Source organism: Nycticebus coucang, chromosome 11 (genome assembly GCF_027406575.1).
Source record: "Nycticebus coucang isolate mNycCou1 chromosome 11, mNycCou1.pri, whole genome shotgun sequence".
In the NCBI taxonomy this organism is placed as follows: domain Eukaryota; kingdom Metazoa; phylum Chordata; class Mammalia; order Primates; family Lorisidae; genus Nycticebus; species Nycticebus coucang.
This window is the reverse complement of record NC_069790.1, coordinates 32,612,798-32,624,546: the sequence shown is the minus strand read 5'-3', so window position 1 is coordinate 32,624,546 and position 11,749 is coordinate 32,612,798.

Sequence of the window (11,749 nt, the reverse complement as noted above, 5' to 3'; positions counted from 1 at the left end):
GGGCTAACCCCACAGTTTAGCTCCTTCCTCTCTGTGTTAGTCCTCGGTCCTGAGATTGCAGAACTTCAGACCTCTAAACACTCTGAGGTTTGTCTGCAGCCTGTCCTGGGGGATGGCCACTCAGGCAGGGGCCCCACTGGGCCTGGAGAGTAGGGACACAGGACAAAGACATTCCTGTCCCTGGTCAACAACATGCACCCAGATACAGGCTTTTAATATAGTAAAGAGCAAAAATAAAAACAAAATACACAACAAAAATCACCCGCAGTCCCACCATGTGATGATGAGTTGGTTCTGCATTTGGACATTCTTCCAGGCTTTCTCTACTCATTTTAAAAACAAGTCTGAAATCTGTGTTTGGGTTAAGGATTAGTTTCCAGGACAGTAAATAGAAAAGCACAAACTTTCTTCTTCAGGTTCCTCACATCAGAGCACACTGCTTTCAGTGTCCAATAGCTTTCGTCCCTTGTGCCATGGAAAACACACTCTCTCAAGGAAGACATTTTTAGTTTTTATTTGCATCTTAATCTTTGATTACCAAAGTAATACCTGTGCATTAAAATTCCAAACAATATAAAAATAAAGTCTTTCTCCATGCCATATTTGATTTGTACAGTTCCAGACTCCTGCCTTTTATAAAAAACATATGTAATGTATATCCACATTGTTTTTTAATATACAGAAATGGAATAATAATGTAGATTCTGTTTTATGCCTTGCTTTTTTAACCTACCAACATATTGTGGATACCATGGATGTTTTTAGGGGAAAAAAAGAGAAAACTGGGCTAGAAAGTGAAAACAGCTTCTTTAATCTGGATGCCAGGAACAAAGTATGTATGAGGTCTGCTATGCTAATTGAAACCACATCCCAAGACTATTATATACTTTGTTCTAACTCTAGGATTGAGAAATGTAACTACATGGGTTGCCATTTCTTAAAGCACCCATAACAAATAATAAATATAAGGAAATATGGCCTAAGAAAAGGTTTACGTGAGTCTTAATCATATGCCATATGTGATTAAGCATATGGCATCAGCCTGGAATTTAACTTTCTTTCTTTTTTTTTTTTTAACAGACAATACTGCTTGAAAATAGTGGGCTGTCAAAAAATACAGATTTACCTTGTCCTTTGAAAAAATTAAAAAATCAATCAATTAATTCTACAAAGTATTGAGTGTCTGTTCTAGGAAGTATGGTAGGAAAAGGTTGTACCTGTGAATGACAGCTGAAAATTTACTCCATTCCTCAAGAGCAGGGGTTGGGACAGACGGTTAAATACAGGCATGATAAAAATGCATTGCCTGGTTTTGGCCATATATTATGCCTGTATTTATAAATTTATATATATATAAATTTATAATATATATATAAATTTATAAATTCAGGCATAATAAATAGGCAATGTATCCACTATGTTGGGAAATAATATGTGCTTTAAAAAAGGAAAAAAAGAAACAGCGTAAGAGGGATTAAAAGATGGTACAGAGGAGTGGGGAGATGGGAATAAGACTCCATCCAGAATATAACCTTATGAGAAGATACATTTTGGCAAAATCCTAAAGAAGGTGACAGAGCAAGCCATGTGGATACCTGAGGAGAAAGGAGATTGGCTGGGTGTTTGTCATGGCTTGGATTGTGTCCTCCCCTCCCCCCAAAAAGATACATTGAGGTCTTAGCCCCCAGCACCTGCGAACATGACCTTATTTAGAAATAGGGTCTTTGCAGATGTGATCAAGTTAAGATGAGGCCATTAGAGTAGGCCTCAATCTAATGACTGGCGCCCTCCTAAGAAGAGGGGACCACCAGGATCACAGACACCCAGGGAGAATGCCATGTGAAGACACAGGACACACACACACAGCCACAGAGGAATGAGGCCACGTGGAGACTGAAGCAGAGAATGAAGTGATACTGCCTCAGCTAAGAAACGACTCGGCCTACCAGGGCATTGTGGCGGGCACCTGTAGTCCCAGCTACTCGGGAGGCTGAGGCAAGAGAATTGCCTAAGCCCAGGAACTGGAGGTTGCAGTGAGCTGTGCGAGGCCATGGCACTCTACCAAGGGCAATAAAGTGAGACTCTGTCTCTACCAAAAAAAAAAGAAAGAAAGAAATGACTCAGTACTCGAAGCTGGAGGAGGCAAGGAAGAATTTCTGATGTCTGGCCTCCAGAATGGGATAGAATCTATTTTTGTTGTTTTCAGCTGCCCCATCTGGGGTACTCTGGCACAGAAGTCTTTGAAGGGAAATCCAGTGCTCAGGACACAGGAGACAGGGAGGTCTGGAGGAGAGTAAGGCAGAGAGTCGTGGGGGCTGAGGTCAGGCGGTAAGGGTCAGGAGGGTGTGGAGAGGTCTGGAGGGGCTTCAGCCAAGATAAAGACATGGATTTTATCCTAGTAAAATGGGATGTGAGCAAAGGAGTGACAAGACTTAACAGATGTTTTAAAAGGCCTCTTGTTGCTGTGTGAGGATGAACAGGGTGGTCACCTGGAGACAGGGCTGGAAGCCTTTGCAGCAATTAGGGTAAGAGGTGATTACCACCTACCACAGTGGAAGGGACAAGAGAGGGTCAATTCCCTGGGTATTTTGAGGGTAGGACTCCCTGATGGGTTGAATGTGGAGTGTGAGGGGAAAAGGAGAGTCAGGGATGATGGCATGCCCTGAGGACAATGTCAGAGCTCAACTTCAGGGACTTGGCACTCCCAGTCACTCAAGCAGATCAAAACAAATAAACAAAAAATGACTACAGACGCTGAAAAGTAAATTACTGTTGTTCACATTCCCCAAATGCTCTGAGCAACTTCAGAGCCAACCCTAGGACCCCTCATTGGCATCAGGATGCTATTTTTATTTTATTTATTTATTTATTTTTTTTTTTTTTTTTTGCCGGAGGTGGGTTTGAACCCACCACCTCAGGCATATGGGGTCGGCTCTTTACTCCTTTGAGCCACAGGCACTGCCCCAGGATGCTAGTTTTTAAATAATTCTAATTTATTGAGACTCATAAAAAATCCTCTTTATTCTTCGTATTTCTCCTTTTCTCTGAAAAAGAAAAATGGTGTGTGAATATATGGTTGTCCCTGTATTTTCTTATACCTTAACGAGGAAAAATCATCTCAGATATGCAAGGTGACATCCCTGAATTCAGTAGAGATCAGCGAAATCTTTTCTGTTGCATTAATGATGCAAATTGGGGGAGGGTAAATCCAGACATTGATGATACCATGAGCAATAGGGCCCCTGAGTTCAAGAAACACTTATGAGTATCCGCCACCAGGGCACACAGATGATCACGACAGAGAAGTAAACATATGCAGACACACAAAAATAGGGGTATCAAGTATAAATACAAGTTCTGGTAGCCCCCAGGGAAGAAATCATTAACTATGTGTGAAAGTATGAAAAAACTTCATGGGCAAAGAATACAGGAAGAATATTCCAGGCTATGGGAACACCTTGAGCAAGAGTAAAGAGACATGAGAGTAAATTCAGTTTGGGGATAACCAGGGGTCCCAACATAAAAGAAGTAAAAGCAGATAGCCGGGAAAAGAGACCTGAGAAGTACCAGACATGTTGGACAATTGTCTACCCGCTCGTGAACCGGCTCCGAAACTCTGCGGCGTCCCACTGCCTCTGCCAAGGACAGACTAGACCACGCGACGAGGGGGGTGCCCATCTCAGCCACCTCATTGGCCAACTATTAGTCAATCAGGGCTTTCATCTCCTGATCTGCGTTGCGCGATACAGAGACTGTATGCCTGCAGCCTAGAGATGCTGGCGAGGACCACCGAATTGAAACGTCGTGGGGAGTCAGTTACGTGCACAACCCAAGATAGGTGAAGAAAGAAATAATGAAAGAAAGACGAACAGAAGCAAACATGAGAAAGGGCAGAGTGATCCGCATAGAGAGAGAATGAGAGACGTAGGGAGTAGGTGTCCAGCAATTTTTCAGCACCTGGGACGCCCAGGTGTACTTCTTACGACTAGGTGTTCGGTGATTGTCCTGTGTTTTATAATGAATCCTCTTTTTACCTGACACGGTTTGAATGGGCTTCCGCTTCTTGTCACCGTAAGACAAGGATCATAGAGTGATGTGAAGTCAGGGGCATTGAATGCTGCACTTTAAAGATTTCATTTCCATGGTCTCTCTGGATCCCCTCATGGTGGATATCAGGGTGCCACCTCTCACCAAACCCCTTCCACAGTCTTCTCCATGTCTGTTTCTTGCTGTGTCGCTCACAATAAACGCTGTGGTTTCAGAAACTGTGTCTGTAAGTCCATCAACTCCTCCACTGTGTTTTGGAACCAATCTGACAAGTTTTCTCTTGTTTTTCTTTCTCATAAAAGCAGCGAGGTGGGTGGAGGGAGGGGAATCGGTGGGATCACACCTGTGGTGCATATTACAGGGGTATTTGCGAAACTTGGTAAATGTAGAATATAAATGTTTTGGCACAGTAACTGAGATAACGCCGGAAAGGCTATGTTAACCACTGGGATAAAAATGTGTCAAATGGTTTATGAAGTGAGTGTATGATGCCCCATAATCATATCATTGTATACACTTATGATTTAATAAAAAAACTAAAAAAAAAAAAAAAAAAAAAAAAAAAAAAAAAAAAAAGCAGCGCGATTAGCCTTCGTTTTGGCTTTTATGGGCAGTGACAACTCCCATGTATTCACGCTGGCCACAATCGTACACATCAGTTCACCCCTGTTGTAATGTATGCTCTCACTCTAAATGCCCCATCATATCCCTTGGCATCATATCCCTTCTCCTTCTCTACAAATTAAAGCCTTCTAACTTTGCATGGATTGTCCTATCACCCAAAGTGTCCACTACAGATTTATACTTGCCAACTTGACATCTGAAAGCTGGTAGAATAAAAATCACTTTCAAGTAATAATTTACAAGCAAGGAGAAGATTAATGTGCATTTCTATCTCAACCTATATGTTCATGCTTATATTCTAATTTTAACTTAAACTTTTCTGTGATTATTTTTTGCTGCAACATGTTCATTGAAACAAATCAATCAATACAAAAGTGATTTGCAGAAAAATAAATAGACTCTTCCTCCCAGCTCTATTCCTACCACAACCACAAGAGAAAACCAAGTTAATAGACTGGTATGTATCCTTTTATCCTTTCTCTAGGTTCACACAAACATATATCCACATATGTGGGATTTGTCTCTTTAAAAATGATAGAATTATATCAAAGTACCCTGAAAAAAATTAATTTCTTGTAACAATATGTTATGAATATCTTTCTGGTCAGATTAAACATAATTTTCTTAAAAGTTGCATAACATTCCATTGCGTAGATGATTCATAACTTATTCAAATGTTCTATATCAATAAACATTGATATTATGTTTTCAAATTTTTGATGTTTTTCATGTATCTATCCTTATTTGCTTAGACACCTTATTTCTGCAGAGTAGATTCTATAATAATATGCTTTTTAGATAAGAATGTGTGGCATTAAAAATTTATGACTATAAAAACATTACTTTTGCTTCTCATCTAGAAAGCAAATCTGTGGCCAGGCACAGTGGCTCACACCTATAATCCTAACACTCTGAAAGGCCGAAGCATGTGGATTGCTTGAGCTCAGGAGTTAGAGACCAACCTGAGCATGAGCAAAACCCTGTCTCTACTAAAAATAGAAAAACTAGCTAGGTGTAGTGGCTAGTGCCTATAGTCCCAGCTACTTGTGGGGCTAAGGCAAGAGGATCTCTTGAGCCCAAGAGTTTGATGTTGCTGTAAGTCAGGATGCCACAGCACTCAATCCAGGGTGACAGAGTAAGACTCTGCACCAAAAATAAGTGAAAGAAAGAGAGAGAACAGAAATAGAAAGCAAATCTATAAGTCTTATTCTACACTATAATAAAAGATAGCTCAGAAAAACCTTTTAAAAAGAGAAAAAGTCTGTCTGATGCTCTTTCCTTTCCCATTGCTCTTGCTGTGCAATGAGGGAAGCACCATCACAGTCATAGGCTTTTTTGTTTGTTTGTTTGTTTGTTTGTTTGAGACAGAGTCTCACTTTGTCACCCTTGGTAGAGTGCTGTGGTACGTCATAGCTCAAGTGATCCTCTTGCCTCAGCCTCCTGAGAAGCTGGGACTACAGGCACCCACCATAACGCCCAGCTATTCTTAAAGATGGGGGGTCTCACTCTTGCTCAGGCTGGTCTTGAACTCGTGAAATCAAGCAATCCACCCTCCTTGGCCTCTCAGAGTACTAGGATTACAGGTGTGAGCCACCACACCTGGTCCTGTCATAGGCATTTAATAGAAGATATCTTTGCTTCTAAAAATTCCTCTCTCAGGGAACAGAGCTGGTCTTCTTTACGACTGAATTCACTTGAGAGAAGCAAAGAAGGAGAAGGCAGGAATTTCCCTAGAATTCTCCCACATCCCTTAAACTAACAAGTCTTTTCTCCCAAACATAGGCAAAGTACAAAAGAGGATTCTTTAAAAATGTTCCCATTTTTGCCAAGGCTAATCAGGAGGTAGTTTCTTTTAAAGACCAGCATAACTAAGTTCAAGTTCCAACCTTTAGCCACAGGGAATGGGCCAATATTGGAGGGAAAAGTGTAACTCCATTGGATGGAGCCCAGCCTGGTGTCAGACTCTTTGAGGCCCAATCTGGGCTGAGGGTCCTCACTGGTTAGACTCATCACACCTACTGAAGGAGTCAGGCTAAAACTAAATGAGAGCTGCCTGATTTTGCAAACTCCCCTGCACTTTTTTAAAAAATTTAAACTCTCTCCTAATCCCAAACCTAGTTAGGTAACAGCTGAAGTAGATTTTAAGATGTTAACTGCTGTTCCCTGTGTACCCACTGTATTGAAACCATCTTCTCTCTTGGCTGTTCGCCTGAAGACAATGGTCATGCCCATTCTTGTTGACAACAATGTCTGCGACACCAGAAAACAGGGCCTGGCCCAGAGTAGGTGCACAGTGAGCCTGGGTGCAAAAGAGTCAAAGGAAAGGCTGGAAGAGGAGATATCAATGGGCAGGAGAGGATGCAAGCCAAGTTCCCATATCTAGGAACACAGCACTGGTAACACACTTGTTTGCAGATCTCAGTTTTGCTTACTAATATACAGATTAGTCAGCAAACTGGGCAATAAGGTAAGATATGCTTCTTAGGATAGGGTTTCAGGAAATATCTAAAAGAAAACGCTCTGAGTTTATTTGTTTTTACTACCATTCCCAAAAGGTCATAAATTTGAACCCATATATTAAATCTTGAGGCCTCAACACAAGCCTACTTGCTCTCCTTTCTTTTTGTTCTTCTTTCTTCCTTCCTTCATTCTTTTTCTTTTCTTCCTTCCTTCCAAACATCTCCTGAAACTGACTATGTGTCAAGTACAATCATGAGGTACAAAGGATATAGTAATGGAAAATATAGCTTGTAACCTGAGGAAGTTGTGGTCTCATTTGTCTTCACGAGGATATGTCATCTTGAGCAAAAGAACAAATACACCCCGAGATCCCAGTCACTTAGCACAACAAAAATTTCTTTCTCACTCACACAAAGCTCTATGTAGGCCAGTAAGTCTCTCGTCCATCCAGTGACAAAGAGTTTCATGCTACCTCTGTATTAAAACACTATTGTCTCCACACCTGGCTTCCAGGGAAGAACAAGTGTGGAGGTAGCACACTCGTTTCTCAATGACTCTGCCAAGAAGAGAAGTGTTATTCACTTAACTCACAGTTTATTGGCCTGAAGTGGTCACATGGCCTCAACCTAACTGCAAGGGTGCCTGGGAAATGCAGGGAGCACATGATATTTACTAGCATGAATATCAATGCCACAGTAGTGAAGGACACAGACAAGGAAAAGGTAATTTCTACAGGATGTTGGGGAGGGGCAACTATTAAGGTATGCATAGGGTGATAAGGAACCACAGGCAAAGGGCCTTCATCACATCCAGGAAAGGGCCAGGAGAAGCCTTTCCTAAGGAGATGACACTTTTCCTTCTCAGTAAATTCAGATGAACAGTGTCAGCCATTTAACATAGCTATGCATTATATGAATACCCAAAATTCAAATTATATTCTTTTTTTTTTTTAGAGACACATACTAAGTGATATGATGTCTAAGGCTAGGCACATTGGCTCACATCTGTAATACCAGCACTCTGGGAGGCTGAGGCGGGTGGATTGTTTGAGCTCAGGAGTTCGAAGCCAGCCAGAGCAAGAGCAAAACCCTGTCTCTAAAAAAATAAAAAATAAAAAAACAATTTTAAAAACTAGCTAGCTGTTGTTCCAGGTGCCTATAGTCCCAGCTACTCAGGAGGCTGAGGCAGAAAGATCACTTGAGCCCAAGAGTTTGAGGTTATTGGGAGCTATGACGCCATGGCACTCTCCCCAGGGCAAGGAAATGAGACTGTCTCAAAAAAAGAAAAAGAAAAAAAAAAGATATGATGTCTAGAATTTGCTTCAAAATTACTGGGGGATTATATAGGTAGGAGCAGAACCGAAACAAAATAAGCTATTGATTAAAATTGGTGAAACTAAGTGATAAATGTGTAAGGTTTTCTTACGCTATTCCTTCTACTCGGTTTAAAATGTGGCATAATAATCTTTTTAAATTACACGTTGGATAAATTACGAAGATAGAGTGTCTTGCTACAAACCATGCCAATGCCTCCTAAATTATTAATCTCAACGAGCATATTGCTCTAGTTCTACCTGACCCTCTTCAGCCCCCAGCCAGTCCCCTCCTGCGCTGACACGCTAATGTACCCACATCCGGATTGTTCTCTGCAGCTTTTTCCACTGATTGGGCCTGAGAGGCTTTGTCGCTGAGGGAAGTAGCTTGCTAAGGAGTCCTGACTCTCGCTTCATGCTTCCTTCTTACAAGCAAAAAAGGCCCTTTTGATTAATTTCTGACAGCTTCTCCCTAGAGCCACTCCCAACTAATTACATTGGTACAGCCCACTCCGACAAAAGCAGCTCTAAAGTTTCTGTACTTAGATTTCAAGAGTAGGCAACTTCCTGTTTAGGAAAGAGGTGGTCCCAGACTCAACCAATTCTGTCAGTCTTCGATGCAGACAAAAACCTGATTCATCTCGGTGCCGCCTGCCACCCGCCCCAGCGCCGCGTCCTCCGCAGACCCGGGCGCCGCGAGTTCCCGGCGAGGGCGTGGGGCTGGTCCTCTCGGCGCTCCGGAGCAGGAGGGAGCTAACAGGGGCCTGCTTCTCCCAGCTCACACTCGTCTACAAGTTTCATCTGCTGCCAGGCTCCGAGTCCGAGAGGAGTCCACACCCCTGTGCGCGAGAAGCCGCCCACGCTCCTGTATCCCCACCCCGCCAGAGGCACTCCCGGGTGGGTGCCACATCGTCTCTGGCGTTTAACTCCACAAAAGGGCTTCTCCTCTTTTACAGGTCATTATTTTACATCTTACTATTTTCGAAGCCTTCCATTTTAAAAACAGCCTCCTTCTCCTGCTTAGCCCTGTTGTCTACCGCCACTGTGTGTCCACACTCCAGCCAGGCGCTGGGAGCGGAGGAGGCTCGGGTTTCTTGCACCCTGACAAGGTTGTCTTCTCTGCATTTGGGTGGCATTTCTAGATCTAGAAATACGTCTGGAATCAGTCCCGGCATGAAGAAAAGAGATTTAGTCCTTATTTGTAACTTTGCTTTTTCCTCCCAACATCACATAAAAACGTGGGCCAACTTGCTTCAATCGATTGAAGTTTATAAATGAACAGAAATACTTACGTTGCTTCTCAGTTTTATTGAGAATGAGAAAAGATTCAATTTGTTCTTAATGTCCTAAGAAAAAAAAATGTTAAAACTCATCAGAAAATGTGCTTTCCTGGGAATTCAAAAGGTTTACATTTTTATTTTTAGGTTATCTATATTTTCAATTGTTTCCATAAGGATCATATATTATTTTGTAACTTTAAAAATGCAGTTGTCTTTTTCTCTTTCTTTTAAACTAAGGCTTCTCAAACTCAGCTCTATTGACAGTTGGCGGGGGTGAGGGATATTTGTTTTTTGGTTTTGGGGTTGGTTTTTTTTGAGACAGAGTCTCACCCTGTTGCCCCAGGTAGAGTGCCATAGCATCATAGCTCACACCATCCACAAACTCATAGGCTTGAGCAATCCTCTTACCTCAACCTCCCAAGTAGCTGGGACTTCGGGTGTGTGCCACTATACCTGGCTGGTTTTTCTATTTTTAGTAGAGATGGAGTCTCACTCTTGCCTTAGCTGGTCTCAGAACTCCTGAGCTCAAGCAATCCACCTGCCTTGGCCTCCCAGGGTGAGGATTACACATGCGAGCCACTGCCCCTGGCCTGAACACAGTCACAATTGATTAATGTCCTGCGTGTCTCTGTTTTTCATATTACATGGCTGGATACTTTCCAGCAGCCTTCGTATAATTTTGAATTCACATTTTACCATTTTCTCATTCATTAATGAGTTGCACACAATTTTTCACATTGTTCACTTCATATTTGAGAGTCATGATTTTACCTTTATTTAAAAACTGTTCTTAAAAAGGAAAAGAATGCTCCTCAAAACATCACCAGATTAAATTTCTTCTCTATGGTCTCAGGGACACAGAGTCAGATTTCATTCTACTTGGAAAATCAAAACAATGTACCAATGATCACATTGAGGAGGAAGATTCATACTTACCACATAGAGACATCAAGTCCAATGGAAAAGAGAGTACCCAGAAGCCTAACACGGATGCTTTGGGATTCTTTTATTTATTTAATAGTTTTGATGCAAAGAACAGTTTTATTAGCTGTTATTGGCTTTGCTTTAAATCTATTTTTTCATCCAAAACTTCATTGAGTTTCCATCAGTTTCCATCTCTCTGGCCAGCCCCAGAGAGACTTTAAGGTAAAGCCCAGTTGCTGTCCCCAAGAAACTCATAACTGAGTATTTAATAGAACACCTGTCACTGAGTGAGCATTCAGTACTTATTAAAACTTATTTCCTCAAAAATGACATGGAGATATATACCACTAGCTCACAGAGGACTAGTCAGGTTTTAATTATATTATTAAACAAAACTGTTCCCAGGTAAGCAAAGCATTTTATAAATCTCTTTGTGGGTAGAAATTTTATCCATTATAAAAACATCATAATAAAGCTATGCAATAGAACACCTCACTATAATAAACAACAGGAAATGTTATATAAAATTAGTCATTTGTTGTCTTTTTTTTAGTTTTTGCTTTTTTTTAAAAAAAGACAGCTATTATACATTTGAATGGAACTGTACTTCATCTGGAAATGAAGAAATTACAATAGCTCCAGGCACAGTGACATTTGCTGCAGCATTTTCCTGCCATCTCTTTACATCCTTCCCCTCTGAAGATGCACAGGGCTCAGCTTATCCCCCAAAGAAGTCCAGTGCTGCTAAAGTCTTTCTATGATAGCTTTTTAAACATCAGCCTTCAAACCGCTGTCATAAAATAAACATGTAAGTTCATACTAAGGGAAAATGACTACTGGTACACAAGAAGTTATTACTTTGGGGGCATATTTACATTGTAGGAGAACAATTCAATCCATTAATCTCCTAAGAAGTGTCATCCCTATCGAAGCATTGTGCTCCTGCTGTAAGCTCTAGAGGACAGAGCCCTACTTCTGCCTGGCACAAGGGACATAAAGTTAGGCATCCACAGAGCCTCTTCCCTGTGCTCCAGACTGTTAAAGCCTCATGCCTCCTTGACACTCTTGGTCTAAACAAAACTCTTCACTCTTAACTTCCCCA